Source organism: Schistocerca piceifrons, chromosome 4, assembly GCF_021461385.2.
Source record: "Schistocerca piceifrons isolate TAMUIC-IGC-003096 chromosome 4, iqSchPice1.1, whole genome shotgun sequence".
Classification (NCBI taxonomy): Eukaryota; Metazoa; Arthropoda; class Insecta; order Orthoptera; family Acrididae; genus Schistocerca; species Schistocerca piceifrons.
In genome coordinates this window covers 87658570-87684246 of record NC_060141.1, presented here as the reverse complement: position 1 = coordinate 87684246, position 25677 = coordinate 87658570, and the positions used below count along the sequence as shown (strand labels likewise).

At 41.7% G+C, this 25677-nt stretch overlaps 1 non-coding gene and 1 pseudogene across 1 annotated transcript; both read right to left on the bottom strand.

Moving 5' to 3' along the window:
• Window positions 1–5781: 5781 nt before the first annotated feature.
• Window positions 5782–5899, bottom strand: LOC124796785 (annotated as a pseudogene).
• Window positions 5900–23531: 17632 nt separating this feature from the next.
• Window positions 23532–23606, bottom strand: Trnat-ugu. Its single transcript has one exon. It is a non-coding gene; the product is annotated as a tRNA-Thr (tRNA).
• Window positions 23607–25677: the final 2071 nt, after the last annotated feature.

The following is a 25677-nucleotide window of genomic DNA, read 5'->3' as shown; positions in this document are numbered from 1 at the left end:
ACTCTCAGACACTTACGAAAGTAGTCCCAAGTAGCTATCAGACAGTAACCAACATCGAAGATTCGCTCCGAAGTGTAAAAATAATTCGAGTACAATCTTAGAGTACAAAACTGTCTGAGAGCAAAAAACTCTCCATGCGTGTCTCAGCCCCCTATAAAAGCCCTTATTCTTAGTTGGCGTGGCATAAATATCATCAATTAATTAATTGTTTTTACTACCATTTTACCTGACCTCGCACGCCATTATTTTATTTTGATAGCGAAGAGCAGAGTAATTTTTCTCCTTTACGATGAATGAAGTGCTTTGTCCTCGCAGGAGTTACAGGACATCACGATACCGTACGTCGACAGGGCACTGGGGTGGAGCGTGTAACTTGCTTGGCGGATTGGACGGTTCACTTGTCGACAGGAGTGGTAAGAGGGGAGAGGGCGGCTAGGGGTCGACGGATATCTTGCTACAGGAAAACCTCATTCCCCTCCCACCTGTGTCATTGAGTCTCTCAACAGCAAGGGTCACCTCATCAGATGGCGAATTTGACACCTAGTACGTAATTAAGCGAAAACTCGGCAGCCAAGTGGAACCCTTTAACGTCACACGTAACCTAATTAGCAACGCGATGGCAGCTCGTCAGGGAGCAAAGTGGGAGAGGGAAGCGGGGGAGGGGGGGGAATTGAGATTAAGCTAACGCTTCGGAGTGGGGTGAGGGACCAGAAGAGAGACCGAAGCGAGAACTGCGTGATGTGGTGGACGGGTAATTTACCTTACCACACGACTCTGGGCAACGATTCGCTGAAAGACGTACGTCACTCAGAATTCCATAACTGTGAACGTAGGTATGAGATCACTGTAACATTTTTTGCTCATCAGAAGCACTTAACATACCATTGCTGGTCGTTATACGAGGTGTAAAGACTAGGTACCGCCAAATTTAAAAAAAAAAAACGGTTCAAATGGCTCTGAGCACTATGGGACTCAACTGCTGTGGTCATAAGTCCCCTAGAACTTAGAACTACTTAAACCTAACTAACCTAAGGACATCACACACATCCATGCCCGAGGCAGGATTCGAACCTGCGACCGTAGCGGACGTGCGGTTCCAGACTGTAGCGCCTTTAACCGCTCGGTCACTCCGGCCGGCGCCAAATTTTCAGAAAATATTCCTCGCAAATAGAGGAAGAACATATGATATACGAACGTGGGTCCGGAAATGATTCATTTCCATGTTAAAACACATTTCCTACAACTCTTCACAGAACATGAATTGGGGGAGACACGCAAGAACAGAATTTACTTACGTACCACTTGAAACTCTTTCTTACAGGAATTTTTGAAAAACCCTTACAGATTAACCTCCATCGCACTGAATCACAGATAGATCCCTCCGTTAGTACGTATGGTTCTGCTGTCTTCCGGAATACAACTACGCATATACTACTCATATTGTACCGGGGTTTCGACCACACGAGCTTAGAAATGCCCCAGCTATAAAAGCCATAAGCGTTTACATCGGGAAAACGTCCACACTAGTGGCCTGTTAAATGTCTTCCTATTCATCCCTCATGGAATCTGGTATACAGAAGCCGACTGGAGTTAACGGTGAAGCGAAAAGCAGTTCTGACGTGCATAAACTACACGATAGTTAACAGTAAAAAAGACACTTCTTGTAGTAGCTCAAGAAAGCACTGTAAGTTAGAAGATTGATCCTGGGTAGAAGAACTGTAGGTGATGTTTCTGTTTATATCGAAAACACTTCAGAAAATTTATCTCATTTACGTTTTCAGACACCAGACTATTGCTGTCTTTCTATCCTCTAGTTTCTATACGATTTGTTCTCGATGGTTTTCAGATCTAAGTCTCCTTTCTTACTAATTTCAATTAAACCTGACACTATCAGTCTGGGACATGAAACACACACTTTTTTCACAAGAGTCTTGATTTAATTTCTTGAATTCACGACTGTTAATCCATTTCGTCCTTTATGAGTCATCAGAAACAATATCTTGTTACAAAGTGAGACGCAGATTCGGCCTTTAGGGCACATCATGGTCTCTTGCCACCATCATCTGTGAATAAAAGTGTTTGCCGTACGTTTTGTCCAATTTTTAAGCCATTATCTAACTACAGTCTAAACAATACAATTGACGACCACACGGAAGAGCTTAGAAATTATTGCATCATTCAGCAGCTCATAAGAAAATCAGTAGCAACTATACATTAAAAGCATTCAGAGAGAGCTATCAGCTAGATGTGCTAAACTATGGGCCTGTTTAGCTTAAATCCGCATGACGCAATATTGTGGAATATGCTTTCTGTTGACGCATTATGACTATTTTTGTCTAACAAACTTCAATGTTGGAATGAGTATGGATTTCGCAAACTATAGTGAGACACTCATGTTGATTATTTGCACCTGGATCCAGAAGGCAGCTATTGCGGCGCCCAGGTAGATCATTTGTTCATCGACTTCCGAAAGGCACTCTCTATAGTTTCTCGGTCACCAAGTGGAAAAAAATTACAATTGTAAGAATAATCGGAATATATTTTTAGATTGGCTTAGAAACTTCCTACCCAGCGGAATGCAGTGTTCATTTTTAAAAATGAAGAATTTGTTGGGTGTGAAAGTAGATTTTGATGTATCCCAGGCGACTGTTATGGGATGTTTATTGTTCATGATACATACATAATTGCATAAATAATCGATTAGGCTGTTCGCCGACGACGGTGTTGTGTATAGGAAGGAAGTTGTATTGAAATATAGGAAGACCAGCTCAGGTGTTCTGTCAGTGTACAAAAATATATTTCCTTAGGAGTATACTTCCAAATGGTAAGAGAGAATAGCCTCTATTCTGCCGGCTTCTAATTTGTACACCTACTATAATATTCGTACCTTTGTATTGTCCGACGTTTTGTAGGGTCACAGCGAATGACATGCGTCTTGAAACCATATTGTGAGCTGTGAGTTCTGTGTGTTGAGGTATAGATCGTTTGAAAGATGTGTAGAGTTCGTTGTAGTATTCATCGAAATTTTTGTGGGAATTACTGTTATAAGGGTAATGGCAAAATGATGTTTTATTTATGAGTAAATATACACGAACTGACATTCTTTGTGATTCGTTTGTGGTAACGTGACAAAGAGAAAATGGGGGTGCTGTCTGTAATGTACCACTATGTTTCTGATAATGTACCGGTAAAATTTAAGAAACTTGCTCTTATAGTGACCTTTAAAAATGCGTTTACCAATATTAGTGCAATATAATGTTTGTAAAATATGTGATGAATTTGCTAATGCATTCTTCAGCCTAAGTTATTAAATAAGTAAGTACTTTGTATTACAATGCTGCGAAGGCTTTATGAAACGTGGAGCGCAAAGGAACAGTATTTTCTTGTAAAAGTATGGATAAATGCGGATCATGGATTAAATGAATGTGCACGCATATAACATGTGCCCAAGCTGAAAATGAAGTGGAATACTCATAATAAAAACGTTAACGGGGGATATAACCTTTTTTGTCGCAGTAAAGTGTCTCCCAGTGAATTGGAAGAGCATACTTTCATATGAATATATGATGTTCGGTTTAGGCACGTCGGGCTTAACACAAATTGCCATAGACATTGCAGAACGAAACGATTGCTCCATAGTTTCAATGCAGAAGAAGCAATGGGAGCCAGAAAGTGGATAAAGGTGCCCATCCAAGTAGGAAAATATCACCGAATCCGAGGGAAATGATGAAAGCTCTAAGCAATACCAAAAAAGTACACAGGAAAGCTGAAGTGTGTGTTTTTTTCTATTTTCCACGCTTGCTTCGGCAAATTCTTGTTTGGTCACCAATCTTACACGCTTGGTAAGCAGATGGCGTACACAAGTGTCCTCCGTTAAATTAACCGGAGATCGTGTGTACAGCAACGGTATCCAACTACAAAATTGAAATAAATTTCCCGAATCATGTAAACAACTGATGTACTAAAAGACAGACACTGGGAAAGATGGAGTGAGGGATACTTCTAAACTATTTACAAGTGGACTTTCGCCATAACATATGCTGTGAGTATGTCATAAGCAAGGGCGAAATTAATTGTAAGAATTGTAAGACAGTGGATCTCACAGATCAGATAGCTTAGGAACTCATAGGACGAGATATTTTCTTGTACAGTCTCTGGACGCATTAACACGAAGGATTCATACTAGAGGCAGAGAAGAAAATCACGTTTAATTATCAGTTCGTTTAGTAAATTCAAGGGCCCCTTAGGTTCCCCAAGTAAACGTACAGATCCTCTGCCATTATTAATACGTATGAACTATTTACAGTCTGTCTGCAGATAATCCCATCGTTTATGGTCTAGTAAAGTCATCAGAGGATCAAAACGATTCACGAAATTATTTAGACATCTGCATGGTGCGGAAGTGGCAATCAACTCTGAGCAATAAAAAGCGAAATACACGAGTTGTAAAAACTTTTAAGTAGACTACGATTACATTATAAATACACATATTCAACTTCTGCTGACAACTAATGCCCTCGAATTTGTTTACATGAAAACAGTTAAAGCTTTTAAAATAAAATGAACGTTATTAACATTCTACATATTTATCATTCATGTCCGCATATTTGCAGCCTTCTGCCGCCAAGAGGGTTCCGAATTGTAGAGTCTGACATGGCAGTGTGTTGCGGAAATACGTCGGTGCTTAAGAAATAGCATACTGTAATAGAGTTTCGAATTCGAGGAGTTCGTCCACACATGGAACAGCCTTTCCTTCAGCATTATAAGGCCAGACTTTGCACGAGCGATGCGACATCTGCAGTAGTTTGACGCTTTGGGTTCACTGTTATCAGTCATTCTCCATATAGTCCGCGCTTGGCTCCAGTCAACTTTCATCGCTTTTCAAAACTTGAACAGCACCTTCGAGCATTTCACTTTGACAGTGATGAAACGGTGCAAGCAGAGGCGATGTTGTGGCTCCATGAACAGAGCGAGACATTCTAATTGACCCAGTCAACAGACTGGCATCTCATTGGGAGAAATTTATTCGTCGACAGGGTGACTTTTTAGAGAAATAAATATGTAGACATGAAAAATAATAAAAATGTGGAATGTTAATAACGTTTTTTTCAGTTAAAAACCTTTAAGAGTGTCAAAACGATAGAGAGCAGCAATCAGTCGTCGTTTCTTTTCTAGCTTTATTAAGGCTAGTGAGTAGCCATTATCAGCGCTAAAAAATAAAAGAATTACATAGTGAGGGCATAATATAAAAAATTACAACTCATGACATTATATCACTTGTACATTACATTACGAACCAGTATCTCAGAGTTTCTATTCATTCCTTATTACGTCTTCACCTTTCGTTCGGGCTCCTGTCACAGTTCATTTAAGACTATTGTGTTATGAAGCTAGGCTTTGCAGAGAACACATCGGTTGGCTGTATGGCGCCCTCTATATGAACCACGTAACACGTAATCTTCATAGTAAAGCAGCATGATTTCTAATAAACCTAAAAATTTGCATAGGAATAAAATAAAATAACGTACACTTATTAACGATGCAGTATTTACTTACTGTCACATTTAACAGTTAACAATAGCACTGCGTCTTCAGGCCACAAGTGGCCCATCGGGACCATCCGACCGCCGTGTCATCCTCAGTTGAGGATGGAGATAGGAGGGGCGTGTGGGGAGCACACCGCTCTCCCGGTCGTTATGATGGTTTTCTTTGACCGGAGCCGCTACTATTCGGTCGAGTAGCTCCTCATTTGGCATCACGAGGCTGAGTGCACCCCGAAAATGGCAACAGCACATGGCGGCCCGGATGGTCACCCATCCAAGTGACGACCACGCCAGACAGCGCTTAACTTCGGTGATCTGACGGGAACCGGTGTATCCACTGCGGCAAGGCCGTTGCCTAACAGTTAACAATAGAAAATGTAAAAATGCTAGATTCACTCTTTATGAGCCAGTTGTTTTGTTAATTTCTAAGAAGCATATGTAGCGTCAGCAAAAAAATTTCATAAAGTAGTTACAAATCATTAGGAGGCTCGTGATGTATGCTATGACTATTGCAGTTGATTTGATTTGATTATTCTACTTTTGTACCTTCTTTTTAATCGTCGTGACGAGGTATGTGGCTCCTTTTACTTAAAGAATAATTTATAGATGGCGCCAAATATCAGCAAGATAGATCGTTGGTGTGATTTGACAATCTGTAACGGATGTACAGATTAATGATCTGTGTGCCGCTTCAAACAGAGTTCTAACTATAGGTGCAATAAAAACAACATACTGAATTGCTGTTATTAACCATGTACATGCATCTGTACCAACATAAGATGGAAAAAGTTCCGTAGCCTGAATATTATAACCATGTCACTCGTACAGTAATACGTCAATGGCTGCTACATATTGGCAAGAAGGTAGGACCTATTTCGTCTGTGTTGTGTTCGGTGCTGTTCTCCAGTGCTTCCAAGAGCTGTGATTTTAATCGTGTGCTGGACTTGTACACAGTGTTGCTGTCCGTGATTGTTCTGTGCCACTTCTGTCGCAACTTTTATGCTCGGGCAGTACTTCGCCTTGTGTTCTTTTAATTGTCCGCGTGTGTGATTTTTTGTGGGCGCTACTTTTTTAAGGTTCTTATCTCCATTTTACAGTCTCCCCCTTTTTGTCTGTTCTCTTCCATAATGTTATGCCTTTTTATATCTATGTCCCACCATATTTTCTCCTTTATGTTGTTTTAAATGTCTTCTATTGTATAATTAATGTCTTTCGGCTGAAGAGCAGTGCCTATACTGCTGCCAGCCCGCCCCAGATGGTGAAGTGAAGTACAATTAAACAAGGACCTATTTCGTAACCCCTGTGTCGTATCTCTCACTGCTTTCAAGTAAGCAGGTTTCCACTAACATTTGTTTGGCAGCAAAAGATCTCTAGTTCTTCTAGCAGGTCTAAAACCTCACATTAGACGTCAAAGTCCCTAACCTATGTTTTGTTCCAAGTAAATAACCAGCCATACTCGATCCCTCCGTGGCATCTTTTCTTTAAAAAGCAATGTGTTCCCGAATCCTAATTTTCAGCGTTCGTCCCCTTTGGCCAACGTAATAGGCCCCACAATCTGGGCAATTTAGCATTGAAAATGGCTAGTCATTAGCCGAAATCTGAATTACTTTAATGAGGTTAGAAGGGAAACGACTGCTTATTGCTGCTCTTTGTCGTATCACAGTCACTGACCGCATTCCGCTTTCCTAATGGAAGGTAATTTTATGCTTTGAAAGGCCAACAGAAATTTCGGAAGCATTACTTTTCAGAGACATCAAAGGACTTGGAAGAGCAGTTGAACGGAATGGACAGTGTCTTGAAAGGAGGATATAAGATGAGCATCAACAGAAGCAAAACGAGAATAATGGAATGTAGTCGAATTAAGTCGGGTGATGCTGAGAGAATTAGATTAGGAAATGAGACACTTAAAGTAGTAAAGGAGTTTTGCTATTTGGGAAGCAAAATAAATGATGATTGTCGAAGTAGAGAGGATATAAAATGTAGACTAGCAATGGCATGGAAAGCGTTCCTGAAGAAGAGAAATTTGTTTACATCGAATATGGATTTAAGTGTCAGCAAGTCATTTCTGAAAGCATTTGTCTGGAGTGTGGCCATGTATGGAAGTGAAACATGGACGATAAATAGTTTGGACAAGAAGAGAATAGAAGCTTTCGAAATGTGGTGCTATAGAAGAATGCTGAAGATTATATGGGTAGATCATATAACTAATGAGGAGTTATTGGATAGGATTGGGGAGACGTTTGTGGCACAACTTGACTAGAAGAAGGGATCGTTTGGTAGGACATGTTCTGAGGCATCAAGGGATCACCAGTTTAGTATTGGAGGACAGCGTGGAGGGTAAAAATCGTAGAGGGAGACCAAGAGATGAATACACTAAGCAGATTCAAAATGATGTAGGTTGCAGTAGGTACTGGGAGATGAAGAAGCTTACACAGGATAGAGCAGTATGGATAGCTGCATCAAACCAGTCTCAGGACTGAAGACCACAACAACAACATACTTTTCACCACGCTCTCGTACCTAGGAGGTACAGTTACGAATAACTTAAAAAAAAGTATGTTGTGAGGGGAGGTGAAGCAAAGGCTGCGTCCTATCGGCAGGACATTTAGAAGATAGTAAAGAGAGAGCCTATAGTGCCCTTGGCTGTCTTCTACTGGAGCACGCTGTGTAGTGTTTGCCTTGTTTCGTAGAACTGACGGAGAACATTGAAAAAGAAAAGGAACAACAGCCTGATCTGTATTACAACGAAACAGGAAAGAAATAGTCATGGATAACATTCATCAAAGTGAAGACGTTTTTCGTTGCACCAAGAACTTCTCGTGAGATTATAAAATGGCTCTGAGTACTATGGGACTTAACATCTGTGGTCATCAGTCCCCTAGAACTTAGAACTACTTAATCCTAACTAACCTAAGGACATCACACACATCCATGCCCGAGGCAGGATTCGAACCTGCGACCGTAGCAGTCGCGCGGTTCCGGACTGAGCGCCTGAACCGCTAGACCACCGCGGCCGGCTGAGATTATAAGTATCAACTTTCGCAGCTGGATGTATAAAAAAATTAGTTCAGCCGCAATAGTTAGTCCAGATATTGTTGAGTGTTCTCCGTGTCCTACGAGGCAGATCAAGTTACTATGATCTGTTGTTGACTTGGAGAAAGCTATTGTATCAATCTTGACTCCAAGCTTCACGGAGGCTAAGGTTTCAGTTCACTAGTTTGCTAGCTTTTCTGTAGTGATAGATGTCTGGTGCGATGTCTGTCGATTTGGATAGCGGGTACATGCTCATGAATTGGCAGCGGCTGGTTGTTGCAGATTTTTGTTTCTAGTACCTCAGAGAGAAAATGGCTCTGAGCACCATTGGACTTAACATCTGTGGCCATCAGTCCCCTAGAACTTAGAAATCCTTAAACCTAACTCACCTAAGTACATCACACACATCCATGCCCGAGGCAGGATTCGAACCTGCGACCTTAGCGGCCGCGCGGTTCCAGACTGAAGCGCTTAGAACTGCTCGGCCACAATGGCCGGCACCTCAGAAAGCCATTTTACTTTTCAGGTGAGGTGATGGAATGCGCATTAACTGCTGTTTAAATGACAGCTTTACGTCAAGTGTAACTCTTACGGTACCTTCGGTATTTGTTACGAGCTAGGCGATCGCCCTTGTAATATATGTCCATTTCATAGTTGGCTAGGATATTACTTAGATGAAAGCATGTGGATTCAGATGGTTTGCTTAAATTCTCCATTTACGAAATTACAGTCTCATTATACCCACGTCTGTTGTTCATATTATACCTTCAGTGACTACGATTTGTTTGCGTTTTGTTAGTATCATCTAGCAATCAGCACAGTCAAACTTCCTACTTACACTAGAAAAAATTATCATTGTAAAGTAAGAAAATAAGCGTCACACCGAAAGGCTGAGGTGTTCATTTCTCCAACGCGTAATTCGAAAGTGAAACGCTAGACAGATAATCTAAAAGTGATGTATACACCTGTAGAACTCTTACGTTTTAACTACAGAGCAATGATGTAGCTTTATATTATCATACAGGTACTCGTCTAACTACTTTGACTAACGCAAGAAAAGAGGGACTGTGTATAACTGACAGATGAACGATAATAATTCTGTGAGTGAACATTCAATGAGTCGAGCAATACTTTTGTTCTCTTTTCTTTTGATTTTGAAGTGGATGAATCCTCTGAAATCAATGTATGCCACCTGATCACGGCTTAAAAAGAGCCGTTTTCCAGGGACAGCACTCTGTGGCTCTTGGAGTTAGGCGGGTCAAGAGTCTAAGTGGCAATGGGAGGTAGAAATATACTGAACACTGGTAGTGAACCTACAACGCACTTTATAAGAAACAAACAAAGCAGAAAGGTAAAATGAGCAATCACAATGACACTCCTGTTTCAAGTGGCCGTTCGATTAGAGTTTTTAGTACAACCTGTGTCCACGGTCGAAAATTATATCTGTTTCAGGATAGTGGTATGGCGAGTAAAGAGTTAAAGAGCCGAACCAGTTCTACAGCCTGAGCTGTGTCTGCTCAGATGACAAACACACATTATGGTGTAATGGGTTAAAAAACTGACACTGGGATACAGAGCGACGCACCCTCTGTGATTAGCTTCAGTGAGAGCACAATGGTGCGAAGACACTGTTTAACAGATTATCAGTGAAAATACAGCTCTCAAGACTCTACTTAAAATTACCTCCTCGCGACGACATAGACGATGGGAAGTGGCTCAAGCCGGCCGGGGTGGCCGAGCGGTTCTAGGCGCTACAGTCTGGAACCACGTGACCGCTACGGTCGCAGGTTCGAATACTGGCTCGGGCATGGATGTATGTGATGTGCTTAGGTTAGCTAGGTTTAAGTAGTTCTAAGTTCTAGGGGACTAATGACCTCAGCAGTTGAGTCCCATAGTGCTCAGAGCCATTTGAACTCCTTTTTTTTTTCATTGGTGGCTCAAGCCGACCGGAGAGGCTTTTTGCCAGAGTGACAGAATGTTCCAACTCGTAACAACGCTGAGATCATCTGAGGGTAGAGAACAGATAAAAACCTGGGTACAGCAGCCTTATTTCCCGACACGACACTTCCAGTAACTCATATGAACGACACTTTGGGGATAATGTCAGCGAGCGAATAGATGCGTCTCATTCTCTCCTAAATGTAAACTGGAGAAATATCTGAACAGCACAGGGGAATGTTACACAGAATAACCTCCGTCAGGCACCGTAAGATAGCTTATGGTGTATTGATATAGACCAGTGGTTCCCAGGCTGGGGGTAATTACCACCTGAGGGATAAAATAAAAATTTTCTAAGGGTTAAAAACAAAATGGTCCAATTGTATTTCAGTCACGACACAACATTATTTTTAAAAAATCATTACTATTATCATTACTTTGTGTCAGTATGATACTGACTACACAAGTTCGCAGTAAACAATATTTTTTTTTTTATTTCAAATGCGAACAGTAACGCGTAACACATTTTGGTGTGGGTTTCAGGTTCTGATACTAATGCATGGACTTCGCAGTTCTAGGAACTTCAGTCCGGAACGGCGCTGCTGCAGCGGTCGCAGGTTCGAATCCTGCTTCGGGCATGAATGGGTGTGATGTCCTTAGGTTAGTTAGGTTTAAGTAGTTCTAAGTCTAGGGGACTGATGGCATCAGATGTTAAGTCCCATAGTGCCATTTGAACCATTTGAACATCGTATTCATATAGCTGACCCACTACAATTAATGGCAGTAAAATTGAAACATACATATCACATATGCTTATATACCTGATGAAAGTGCCTTCTCTGAGGTGTAGGCAGTTCTTGCAGTACACAATAAATTGCTTCATTATTTACTTTGCAATTTTAAAAAACTAACTGATAACATGGTACAACAGTAACCAACAACAGTAGCCACATAACGCTACTTCACCACAGTAGGACATAACAGTATTTTATTATTATTATTATTATTATTATTATTATTATTAGTGAGTGGGGTCAGATAAAAAGCAATGGCGGCCTGAAGTGTTTCAATATCTGCCAGTTCAGAAGTAAGCGGTGCGGCAGTTAAGTGATTTACAAACAATAAGAATAGGCACACTTTTTAACTTTGTGTGTCGCTAGATCTCTCAGTGGTACAAAGGAGGAGGGTTGTGGGCAGCAATTTACAGTGCACTGAGAATTGCTTCAGCGCTGTGTAACAAAGTGTCTGTTACAAATAAGCAGTTCCCACTGTCTCAATGACTCTTTAGTCTATGGTTTAACATAATACCTGCAAAAACGGTACTTTAGTGGTGCTGGTAATGGTTAGAGAGGGGCTGAGGGGGTAATAGTTAACATCTGATTGAACTCAGGGGCAATGGTCTCAGCAACGTTGGTAACCACTGATATAGATGTATGGGTCGTTTTACCGCACCTATGAACCTATAAGCTTGCGTAGTTGCACCTGGGGGGCCTTGTGGCTGTTTTAGGACCTCGCTAGCCGTGGGTGACCAACCGTAGCAGAGGTCCACTTTGTGGCTTCTTGCAGAAGTTCGCCAGGCACCCTAGCCACATTCTCAAATAGCCGCCGGGACTGCCCCCCTTCTGCACACACACGCAGATCCGGTTTACCGGAAGGAAACATTCTCCACCGTTCCCACGCGCGGGCCGCCTGCGTCTTTTCTCTTTTCCTTCCTGCTTCTTCCCCCCCCCCCCTTTCTCTCCCTCCCTCCCTCTCTCTCTCTCTCTCTCTCTCTCTCTCTCTCTCTCTCTTATTCATACAGGGCGCGTCGCCTGCCTCATCCCTCACCATTTCCCTCCCCTTTCACACGAGCCGCCCTTGGCCTGCGCCCCCGAGCAATTCTTTCTTTGCCCTCGCATCCAACCCCGCCCAGAGTTTATCTTAAATGCCTTCCATTTCCCGTCCTGAACACAGGCGGCGTTCACAGTACGTCGTATCTCTCGGCCAAAAATGGAGGATATAGAAAGCAATAGCGGCATTCAGAGCAAGCTATTCGAAACAGATATTGGCGAAATAACTTAGAGGGTAATGTAGGCTGTTTAGTAGCAGTTCTGTTTGAATGTACAATACACTTTGTCGTGTCTGTAAGAGATAAAAGAGGCGAGCGTTATTAAGAGCCGCAGTTATGAAACAGGAACTGCTTCTATTACTTTTAAGAGTAAGCGCGACATGCAACAGCTCTTAAACCAACGTCCCCCCAATGTAATGAGAAAGAAAGCAGGAAAAACTTCTGTAATAAGTACTTCTGTTTCTTACCTTTTTAGTGGATAAAAATTTCACTGAGTCACGCTAGTCCGCGTTGCAGCTGAATGTCTGTTCTTTTTTTATATCTCAAAGGCTTTTGATTGTGTAAAACATGGAATTCTTCTGGATAAGCTTAAGTATTGTCGCATGAGTGAGGCAGTGCACCAGCGGTTTAATTCATATATAACTGGAAGAGTGCATAGCTTTGAAATAAAGAGTTCACATAATTTTCAAAAATCAGTAGATTTCTCAAAGTGGGGAGTAATCAAGGACGGGGTCCCACAGAGTCCAGTCTCAAGATGCAAAACTAGTTCTTTCTGCTGAGGATACAAGTAAAGTTACCACACCCAACAAACATAGCAATTATAAATACCGACATTTGGAAAATTATTAAGTGATTCTCTGCAAGTGGAGTCTCATTGAAATTTGATAAAACGCATTACATACCGTTCTAATTAGTAAACGGAACAACACGATTAATACATGTAGACTTTGGACGTAAGTCTGTAGCTAAGGCAGAATATTCAAAGTTTTTGGGTGTGTGCGTTAATGAGAGATTGAATTCGAAGGAATACATTGATGATCTCCTAAAACGTTTGAGTTCAGCTACTTATTCTATTAGAACTATTACAAATTTTGACCTTAAACATACGTGTAAGTCAACTTACTATGCCTGTTTTCATTTACTGCTTTCGTATGGCATCATATTTTGGGGTAATTCTTCATCAAGGGAAGAAGTATACGTGGCAGATAAGTGTGTAATCAGAATGACAGCTAGAGCTCACCAAAGATCATCTTGCAGACATTTAATTAAGGTACTCTGGACATTCACGGTAGGTTCATGAATTTATAGTATAGTGGCCATGTTGCTCCGAAACTAAGGGGAAAATCGAAAATTTTTTCATAGATAATCTGCAGTGTTCATAAGGGGACAAAGAGAGTGATAATAACTCGCCTTTAATATGCCATTCTCAGTCCTTTTTGAAGATCAAATTACTTCTCTAATATCAGATAGTGTATCTTTCCTACAGAACTGGAAAGGGCATTCAATTGTAAGTATAAGAGTTGTAGCACATTTATCCGCTAGGGGTGATAGGTGAAATGATATTGTAAGATGGCAAGAACTATGCCACTTACATGAAGTCATTAAATATCATCTAACTCACGTTGAGCGAACAGTAGGGCTGAACAAAAATGACTGATACGGCACAATGCATCTTGTAGAGGGTATAGTATGGACATATTGGAATAATTAATCTCGGGTGATGGTTTTAAAGTAATTCACACAAACAGGAAAACTTTGTGGAAATGCGTCGATTAAGTGGAGGGTAGTTTATCCCAGGGAAGTAGTCGAGTTGACTGTGGCCGGCTGGGGAGCGGCAAAGGGAAGCGACATTAGGCAGCTTAGGGCAGCTCAAGCTCTGAGAAAGCAGTAACGGGGCGCAGCCTTCAGCTGCCTTAAGATGAGTGACAGTGAGTGGGTGGTTGACCCCATGTTGGTGTACCGGGAAGCAGACAGAGAACTTGTACACCTATTGATAAATGCCCATCGTCCCGTTTTCAGTGAAACATGCGAGAAAGCCGCGCAAAGCTACGGTGGAGCGGTCAACCGAGGCCAAAATATGCGTGTTCGTGACTATAGCAACTTCACGCTGAATTCACGGTCCACAGAGTCTGAAGTAAATCAGGCGAAGAGCGACAGAATGAAATGCACCAGCCTCTGATGGGAACGTAGGACCGAGGAATTTGAAGTACTCTCCTGGGAGTCAGAATTCCGGAAAAATTGTGCAGACGCTAAACTCGATGGGTGGCCTGGGAGGAGCTAAATAGCAGAAGTTGAGAGGAAGGGAAAGTTTGTGGGAATTTTTCACTTCCCAGAAGCGACAAATAATTAACGCGACTTGCGCTGCAATTGGCGTAAGTGATTTTGCTGGAGGGGAAACTGAGGCGAAGAACGGACTGGGAGAAGTCCCCGGACAGGTCTTCCGTTCCCATCTCGCCTAGAGTGCGGACGTGGCGTTCTTTACTCAGCTTGCCTGAGAAAGAGTGAACATCTCTGCAGTTTAGGACTTAGCAAACGGAACGATTGAGCTTGGAGATAGGAAGTTATGGTTCAGCTATGTACTGAACAAGATAACTACGAGTGAATAGACGAGCGCAATCTTGCAGCACCACGAGGTCGGCCGACGTCCGCAGAACGACGCCGTTCCGCCACGCTGTATTCGGTGATACTGCGCCCGCTCCGGCCACTGATTAATTTGTTGGATGTCGGCAAAGTTTCCTCAAGGGTTTCATGGGCCGTGTATTGTAGAAGTCTTCTCGCACTTCGCATTACGCCTGGGTCAGTCGATAGGAATTACTTTTGAGTTATCGCGCTTTACTCCACGCAAACGCAATTTATTACCACTGCCTGGTAGGAGAGTCATGTAATGTGATGATTGAAGATCCTGAGTTAAAATAAATTTGTGATAGTCGACTGCATCTGTTTCCAATCAAGTAGTTGAAAACCCAAGTCCCTTTCTTAATTAATTTGATGTTCAACATTTGCATCTGGTATTAAATAGCTGAATATAATATCAATGTGCACCCTTTTTTAGTTAAAAGCTATCAATTCTGAATCAATTAATGTCAACACTGCCACCGCAGTACAATCCGGAGTCACAGGGCCTTATTACTTTCTTTGCGTTATCCGATATTGCGGCAGTTTTGCACTCTCTGTTGATCTGTTAGTCAATTACCTGGGGTGAATACACGCCAAAACCAGAGAAGTGACAGGTGCGGTGTCACAATATTGGATAAATACATGCTTTTTATACAGACTTTGACTTTATTAGTGTCCATTTACACGCCATACGTACAGTACTTGTACATTGCATAACCATAATTCATGTTCATATTACAAAAAGTTTCAGTTTGGTAAATGCTCAATGACCATTAACTTCGATGCATTTCCGAAAATACGCTTCAAAGGACATTTGAACGCACCTCAACATTTCTTTGCTGACTCCTGTTCGACATCCGTAATTAGCTAACATAAATTTTCAGGTGTGGTTGGCATTTCTTGATAAACTTTGTCCGTAATGTACCCCCATAACAAAAAGTCAGAAGACGTGAGATCTGGTGTGCGAGAAGGCTTATGGACAGGCCCTCTACGTCCTATCAATCGATCTGGATAACCTCGGTTTAGTATTTCTCGAGCTATAACTAATGAGATGGGTAACCATCGTGTTGATACCCCAGGGCACTCTGTTCCACAAGGGGCACATCTTCATGAAACGCTGGACCACAATGCAGTTGCGACCACAATGCAGTTGCTGTTAGGCTCAATACCATAACACCTACAACCATCAAAAAGAAACGCAAAGTATATCTATTTAAAAAAGCTGATAAAAATGCCCTTAACGCCTTTTTAAGAGACAATCTTCACTCCTTCCGATCTGATCATGTAAGTGTAGAAAAGTTGTGGAGTGTTTTCAAAGTATCAACAGCAACTGAGAGACATTTACCACATAAATTAATAAGTGATGGTACTGATTCCCCATGGTACACAAAACGGGTCAGATCGTTGTTGCAGAAGCAACGAAAATGGCTTGCCAGATTTAAAAGAACGCAAAATCCACAAGATCGGCAAAGTTTTACAGAAGTTCGAAATATGGCGCGTACTTCAATGCGAGATGCTTTTAATAATTTCCACAACGAAATTCTGTCTCGAAATCTGGCAGAAAACCCAAAGAGATTCTGGTCACACATAAAGCACTCCAGTGTTAAGACACAATCAATACCTTCACTGCGCGATAACAACGGTGAAGTCACTGACGGCAGTGCCACTAAAGCAAAGTTATTAAACACGGTTTTCCGAAACTTCTTCACCAAAGAAGACGAAGTAAGTATTCCTGAATTCTAATCAAGAACAACTGCCAAGATGAGAAACATAGAAGCTGATATCGTCGGTGTAACAAAGCAGCTTAAATCACTTAATAAAGGCAAGGCCTCCCGCCCAGATTGTATACCAGTCAGGTTCCTCTCAGAGTATGTTGATAAAATAGCTCCATATTTAGCAATTATATACTACCACCCGCTCACAGAAATATCCGTACCTAAAGACTGGAAAACTGCTCAAGTCACACCAATACCCAAAAAGGGAAGTAGGAGTAATACGCTGAATTACAGACCTATGTCACTAACGTCGATTTGCAGTATGGTTTTAGAACATATACTGTATTCGAACATTATGAAGTACCTCGAAGAAAACGATTTATTGAGATATAGTCAGCACTGATTTAGAAAATACCGTTCTTGTGAAACACAACGAGCTCATTATACTCATGAAGTAATAAGTAACATCGACAGGGGATGTCAAATTGATCCCATATTTTTAGATTTCCAGAAGGCTTTCGACACCGTTCCTCACAAGCGTCTTCTAATCAAACTTCGTGCCTACGGAGTATCGCCTCAGTAGTGCGACTAGATTCGTGATTTCCTGTCAGGAAGGTCACAGTTCGTAGTAATAGACGGAGTCATCGAGTAAAACAGAAGTAATATATGGCGTTCCCCAAGGAAGTGTAATAGGCCCTCTATTGTTTCTGATCTACATTAACGACATAGGAGATAATCGGAGTAGTCGTCTTAGATTGTTTGCAGATGATGCTGTCATTTACTGTCTTGTAAAGTTATCAGATGATCAAAACGACTTGCAAAATGATTTAGATAAGATATTTGTATGGTGCAAAAAGTGGCAATTGACCCAAAGTAAAGAAAAGTGCGAAGTTATTCACATGAGTAATAAAAGAAATCAGCCTTATTTCGATTACGCGATAAGGCACACAAATCTGAAGGCTGTAAATTCAACTAAATACTTAGGGATTAAAGTTACAAATAACCTAAATTGGAACGATCACATAGATAATATTGTGGGTAGAGCGAACCGAAGGCTGCGATTCATTGGCAGAAAACTTAGTAGATCAACAGATCTACCAAAGAGACTGCTTACACTACGCTTGTCCGCCATATTCTGGAGTACGGATGTGCGGTGTGGGACTGACGGATGGCATCGAAAAAGAACTAAGAAGGGCGACTCGTTTTGTACTATCGCGAAATAGGGGAGATAGTGCCACAGACATGATACGTGAATTGGAGTGACAATCATTAAAACAAAGGCGTTTTTCGGTGCAACGGGATCTTCTCATGAAATTTCAGTCAAAAGTTTTCTCCTCCGATTGCGAAAACATTCTGTTGGCACCCACCTACATAGGGAGAAATGATCATCACGATAAAATAGGAGAAATCAGGGCTCGCACGGAAAAATGTAAGTGCTGGTTTTTCCCGCCTGCCGTTCGAGAGTGGAACGCCTAGAGAGACAGCATGAAGGTGGTTCATTGAACCATCTACCAGGCACTTTATTGTGAATAGCAGAGTAATCACGTAGATGTAAATGTAGATCTAGATGAAAAACTTTCCTGCCTAAGGTTCACCTTAAGTGAAATGCGATACCATGATACATAATCCCAAAATTCCATTGACCGATAATATGTATTATTTCGGTTCACTTGCGCATGATTGGTTAATGTCGCATCATCAGAAAATAAAATGTTTGAAAACGTACGATTTTTATTTTGTACAAGAGACCACAGGCAAAATTCAAACGCTTCTGGAAATCATCCACATCAAGGGCATGATGTTTACTAATGTGACATGGATAGAATTTATTACCCTTAAATATTCGAAGAACGCTCCCTTGCGAAATTCCCGAATAACTTGCCAGTTGATGGGAACTCACGTGAGGATTAACGGCAACTGCAGCTAATGTAGCGACCTACGAACTTTCTCCAGTATCAGTTCTTCTTCGATTATGATTTCTTTGTCTGGCTTCTCCCGATTCAGAAAATAAGTTCGAAAGTTGCTGAAATTTTTTTACAGATGATTGTACCCTTCCAAGGTACCGTACTTTTTGTAAGTTGAAAGCTGCTCTAGCGTTCTTACGAGCTTCGCCATAAATTAAAATCATATTTATTCCCTCGTTAATTGTGTATCGAACATCCATGATTACAAAACGAAGTGGAGTTCACTGAGAACAGAAGGTAATGTTCTTATGAGGTTTAAATTGTCATTAGATAAACTCGTACCGATGTCAAGAAAACTGTAAAAAAAGAAAAATAAGTACCGTTTTGGGAATACAAATAAAAGACAACCGATCAAGCTTGCGTAAAGAAATGAATTTTCTTCGTCGAATAACAGTAATAAAATGAAAATAGAGAGAGAGACAAGTCATAGTGAGTGCAAGCCATTTGCTGCCTTTTTGGACCAGTATTACATCACATATCACCTCTAGCGGATAAATGTACTTCAACTTATTTACTCAAAACTGAATGGCCTTTCCATTCCCGCAGAAGAAAGTAAACCATCCCATTTGAGAAAAGTAATTTGACGCTGAAAAAGTATTGAGAATGCTCCTTCAAACACGACATACAGTTACTTTCCTATGTCCACTTATGAATATTGCAAATTTTGCATGAAACCCTTTTAGAATTTCCTCTTTGTTTCAGAGCAAAGATGCCTCACTATATATACATATACACTCAAGAAATTTATTATTAGTAACCTAACTTAGTTCAAAAGCAATAGCAATGTGTATAGCTACAATACTAGGAGAAAGGCTGATATGGCACAGAAAGGGGTGAATTATGCAGCCCCAAAAGTCTTTGATCAGTTACCAGATACCATCAAAGTGTGACAGAGAGCCAACCACCATTTAAGAAAAATTAAAAGAATTTATGAAGGACAGGTCCTTCTACACAATACGTGAATTTTTGGGTGCTAATGTTTCAATTATTAAAACACATATTGAATTATGTCATGTAAAGAAACCTTTTGTTAAATTGACACTTTCCACATCAAGTGTCGTATTCATGATCTACGGAAAAAGTATTAATCTAATCTACAATAACATTTTTCACACAGAAATCTTTTCACAAATTCCAGTGAAATTTAAGTACGTAATATTTTAGTGGAAACCGGTCTTGTAGTGTCCCTATTTTCCACCAGTAAATGGATGAAAGGTGTAGAATATGTTTCTTCTTTTGCATCTTTAAGTTTATGACTTGTGAAAACGTCCTGGTAGATTAAAATTGTGTGCTGGACTGAGACTCGAACTCGGGTCCCGAGTTCGAGTCTCGGTCCAGCTCACAGTTTTAATCTGCCAGGAACTTTCATATCAGCGCACACTCTGCTGCAGATGAAAATCTCATTCTGGTTTATGACTTTTATTTAGTAGGAAACAAGATATAAAAGCCGTTGCTGGTGTTGTCCTACAAACAGTTCAGCCTTTAACATTTCTGGGGTGGTTCTAAACTGGGAGATTCTGTACTAAGGTACTCAGATGTCTACTATATATATCACTCATCAAATATATAAAGACAATCCTTCATGAACATTTTAAGAATTGCTTGAAGATCAGCTTTCAACAACCTTTGCCGCAACATTTGCCCTACCTTGCCGCTTCTTACGTCACCAATAAGAGAAGGAATCGATGCACATTACTTAAACAGTTTCCCAGCCATATAAAATGGACAGGAAACCCATAGAATCTGAGGAACATTCGCATGTTTGTCTGCTTGATCTTGTGTTTTTTAATTGCTTAATTACTTGTGTGGTACAAATTATTATTTTCTAACATGTCCTGTTACATGGCCCCCGTACGAGCCACGTCTTACACTCGCGACGCTGTCAGTATCTCAACATATGCAATGAAATTTACATATTTACTTTCTGAATATGGTAGCTACAGTTTTTAATAACTTATTTTCTCTTAGATTCTGTGTCATGATATTCACTATGGACTGATTAATAAGCGGATGCGTTAGGGTACATAATTTGATAATTGCCCCCTCTGAGCGGTCTATTCTACGTTTAACTATTAATTGAATCTCAGACAAAAAAGGACACATCACGCAGGCATTATCCCAATTGGACAGAAATTGGTAGATGTTATGTGGATATACAGGCAAACATGTGACTACAACTTCAGAATAATTGGATGATTTTTTCAAGAGAAAGAACATCATAAACTGAGCAAGTCAGTAACGCGTTGTTCCACGTCTGGCCATTCCGCAAGTAGTTATTAGACTTTCCACAGTATAGGGTTATTGTTCTTCTGAGGGATGTGGTGCCATATTCTGTCCCCATAGTGCGTCTGATCGTAAAAACCCCGTGGTGGTTAGAGTGCCCTGCCGATAATGCTTAAAACGTACTCAGTTGGGGAGAGGACAATTTAGAGTTTGGCAGAAATGAAAACAAGCAATAGAAACTCTCTTCTGTGCGGGTGGGTATTGTTGTTGTTGTTGTTGTTGTCTTCAGGGTATAATGGTGCTGAAATGTACGCCCAGGTTGGCTTGCCATGAAGGGCAACGAAACTGGGCGCAGATTTACCGCTGCGCTGTAAGGATGCGATGCACGACAACCAAAGTGATCCTGCTATGAAAAGAAATGGCATCCCAGCTCACCTCTCTTGGCTGTTTGGCGACAGTAATGTGGTACCTCACCGCTGATCAGGGCGTCTCCAGACACATTTTCACCGGTGATCAGCGCACATTTCGAAACGGGACTCATCACTGAAGACAATTCTACTACAGTCAATAAGATTTCAGGGCGAAGACTTGCCTGGAGAGGCCCCATACTGCTGTGAGATATGGTCAAATGGCTGTAAGCACTATGGGACTTAACATCTGAGGTCATCAGTCCCCTAGAACTTAGGACTACTTAAACCTAACTAACCTATGGACGTCAAACACAACCATGCCCGAGGCAGGATTCGAACCTGCGATCGTAGCTGCAGCGCGGTTCCGGACTGAAGCGATTGAACCGCTCGGCCACAGCGGCCGGTAGCGGTGCGATTCCAATCTTCCTGTCACCCGCTGCATGACCCGACAGTCATGACTGATGATGTGTGGTGCCATTTAATTTCATGACAGGACCTGTTTAGTTATCATGCACAAAACCCTTACAGCACAATATTACGTTTACGATATTCTACGCCCTGTTTTATTATCCTGCGTGGTAAGCCGTTCTGGGCTTACATTTCAGCTAGACAATGCCTGCTCGCAAATGGCGAGAGTTGCTAGTCTTCGTGCTTCCCAAACCCTACATTTTAGCAAGATCCACGGATCGCTCTCTATTTGAGAACTTGTCGAGCATTGTAAGAAGGGCCCTCCAACCACCTCGCGAGTCCGACGATCCAACAGGCCAGTTGAATTTGGCACGATACACCCCAGGCAGGTGTTGACAGATGTGAAAATTACCGAACCATCAGTTTAATAAGCCACAGCTGCAAAGTACTAACACGAATTCTTTACAGACGAATGGAAAAACTAGTAGAAGCCGACCTCGGGGAAGATCAGTTTGGATTCCGTAGAAATACTGGAACACGTGAGGCAATACTGACCTTACGACTTATCTTAGAAGAAAGATTAAGGAAAGGCAAACCTACGTTTCTAGCATTTGTAGACTTAGAGAAAGCTTTTGACAATGTTGACTGGAATACTCTCTTTCAAATTCTAAAGGGGGCAGGGGTAAAATACAGGGAGCGAAAGGCTATTTACAACTTGTACAGAAACCAGATGGCAGTTATAAGAGTTGAGGGACATGAAAGGGAAGCAGTGGTTGGGAAGGGAGTAAGACAGGGTTGTAGCCTCTCCCCGATGTTATTCAATCTCTATATTGAGCAAGCAGTAAAGGAAACAAAAGAAAAATTTGGAGTAGGTATTAAAATCCATGGAGAAGAAATAAAAACTTTGAGGTTCGCCGATGACATTGTAATTCTGTCAGAGACAGCAAAGGACTTGGAAGAGCAGTTGAACGGAATGGATGGTGTCTTGAAGGGAGGATATAAGATGAACATCAACAAAAGCAAAACGAGGATAATGGAATGTAGTCGAGTTAAGTCGGGTGATGCTGAGGGTATTAGATTAGGAAATGAGACACTGAAAGTAGTAAAGGAGTTTTGCTATTTGGGGAGCAAAATAACTGATGATGGACGAAGTAGAGAGGATATAAAATGTAGACTGGCAATGGCAAGGAAAGCGTTTCTGAAGAAGATAAATTTGTTAACATCGAGTATAGATTTAAGTGTCAGGAAGTTATTTCTGAAAGTATTTGTATGGAGTGTAGCCATGTATGGAAGTGAAACATGGACGGTAAATAGTTTGGACAAGAAGAGAATAGAAGCTTTTGAAATGTGGTGCTACAGAAGAATGCTGAAGATTAGATGGGTAGATCACATAACTAATGATGTAGTATTGAATAGGATTGGGGAGAAGAGAAGTTTGTGGCACAACTTGACCAGAAGAAGGGATCGGTTGGTACGACATGTTCTGAGGCATCAAGGGATCACCAATTTAGTATTGGAGGGCAGCGTGGAGGGTAAAAATCATAGGGGGAGACCAAGAGATGAATACACTAAGCAGATTCAGAAGGATGTAGGTTGCAGTAGGTACTGGGAGATGAAGAAGCTTGCACAGGATAGAGTAGCATGGAGAGCTGCATCAAACCAGTCTCAGGACTGAAGACCACAACAACAACAACAACAACAACAACATACCCCAGGGGGACCAATCAGCGCTAAGCCGAAGAACTGCCTGCATATGGGCCAGAGGCGGAACAACACGTTATTAGAATTATATACTAATACCTTCAGCTGCTGGCGTACGTTGATATATATCAACGGGGGCAGGTGAAAATGTATGCCCCGCCCGGGACTCAAACCCGCGATCTCCTGCTTACAAGGCAGACGCTCTATCCGTCTGAGCCACCGAGGGCACAGAGGATAGTGTGACTGCAGGGACTATCTCGCGCACGCCTCCCGCGAGACACACATTCTCACCCTATATTTCCACACACTACATTCGTAGTGTCCCTACCCAACACACTCATTACTCGTGGAAGACACTCTTACCAAGTCCCGTGAGAGTTCGGTTAATATGTGTGCAACTGCTCAGAAGAATAAGGTCATGGCCGGTATCGCCGGAACTATATACTTATATGGATATGGTGTCTGGCCAGCCGGATTGACCGAGCGGTTCTAGGCGCTACAGTCTGGAACCGCGCGACGGCTACGGTCGCAGGTTCGAATCCTGCCTCGGGCATGGATGTGTGTGATGTCATTAGGTTAGTCAGGTTTAAGTAGTTCTAAGTTCTAGGGGACTGATGACCTCAGACGTTTAGTCCCATAGTGCTCAGAGCCATTTGAACCATTTTCTTTATGATGTCTTCTTTCGAACATGTCCGGACATGACGTGACATACAAGTACAACACGTTATTGTCTTTCCTAATTTTTTGGCGCTCTTTCTCTCGAATAAATGAGCCAATTTTCAAAAATTGTATTGATTTATTTGTCTGTACAAGTGACGCACGCATCCCGATTTCCGTTTCATTAGCATAATTTCTCCGTGGTGTCTTTATCCTTTTTTTCCCTTAGTGTGTGTTTATGAAACTATGTGACTAATGTCTGTCCATCATGTTACAGTTTTCAGATGCCTCTTCCAGTGCACGCCACCATAGCTTTGACTCTGTAGATTAGTGTCTTTGAATAGGCCTTTTCACAGTCTCCTGACTTGCCGCAATGAATATTGATGAAGAGGAACATTATGACCATCTGCTTAATACCGAGTTGGTCCACCTATGGAATAAAATATAGCAGCGTTTCTGCGTGGTAGGGATTCGTCACGTCCTAAGTAAATTTCCGGAGGTATGTGCCACCAGAAGTATACGCACATATGGCTCAATTTCCATAAACTATGTATAGGTCGGTTGTGTGTGGGCGAAGAGCTGGCGCTCTTTAGTGTCTCATATGTGTCCCATCGGGTTCAGATCACGTGAATTTCATGGCCAAGCCATCAATGTGACTTCACTGTCATCTTCCACTTGTACCGTTAATTGTTGTTAAACTGAACCGCAGCAGCTGTCGAATAGTACAACCTGTTTCACAACACTAAAGTTCCTTCATCATGTAAACAAACTGGTTAATTTGTATGTGAGTGATGATGTACCTTTAGAGCTGCGAAACCGGTTGTAGTGACAAAGGATTAATCAATAGCGGCTGCAGGTTTGTTTAAAAAGAATGCTTCCTTACGGGGTTGCGTTCAGTATATATGTGGTGCCACAGTAGCATCATTCTGATCTTGTTACACCGAGGGTTATCCTGTTGAAGATGCCATTGCTGTCGGAGGAGATACCAAGCATGAAAGGAATCACGTCGTCCACAATAATGTAGTCCACATCTGTAATGGCGTCGTCGATTACTACAGTCGGTCTCTTGGAAGCCCTAATGAATGTCACTTGAAGCACAATACTGCCTCAACCAGCGTGCATCCGTAGCACGGTGCTGTGTCCAGCAGCCGTCTATCGACATGGTGTAACCAGAAATGTCATTCATCGGACCGGGGGACACATTTCCATTAACCTACGGCTCTCAATTATCCCTGTGGCCAGTGAAATCATAACTGACGATGTCGATGGGGTAACGAGAGAACAAATAGGCGTCGTACGTTGAGGAGCCACGTGTTCAACAATGTGTGCGAAACCGTGTGCTCTGAACCACTTGTGCCTGTGACAGATCGCCACCTATCCTGCTTAACCCATCGGGCGGGATACCTTCTGAGATCATCGTCGTGTCTAACACACATTGAATCGCCCCACTATTTCCTGAGATTGAATACTCCTACCTCCCATCCTTAGATCTAAAATACAGCGAAAATTGTAAAATCTGTCCCAAACAACTATGTCTCCCGTGTGCTAATTTTATTGTTTACACCTTACAACACTTTACAAATGCAAGAGAACAAATTGGGCTCATTACTGTAGCATTGTCCCGTAGATTATGAGAGAACA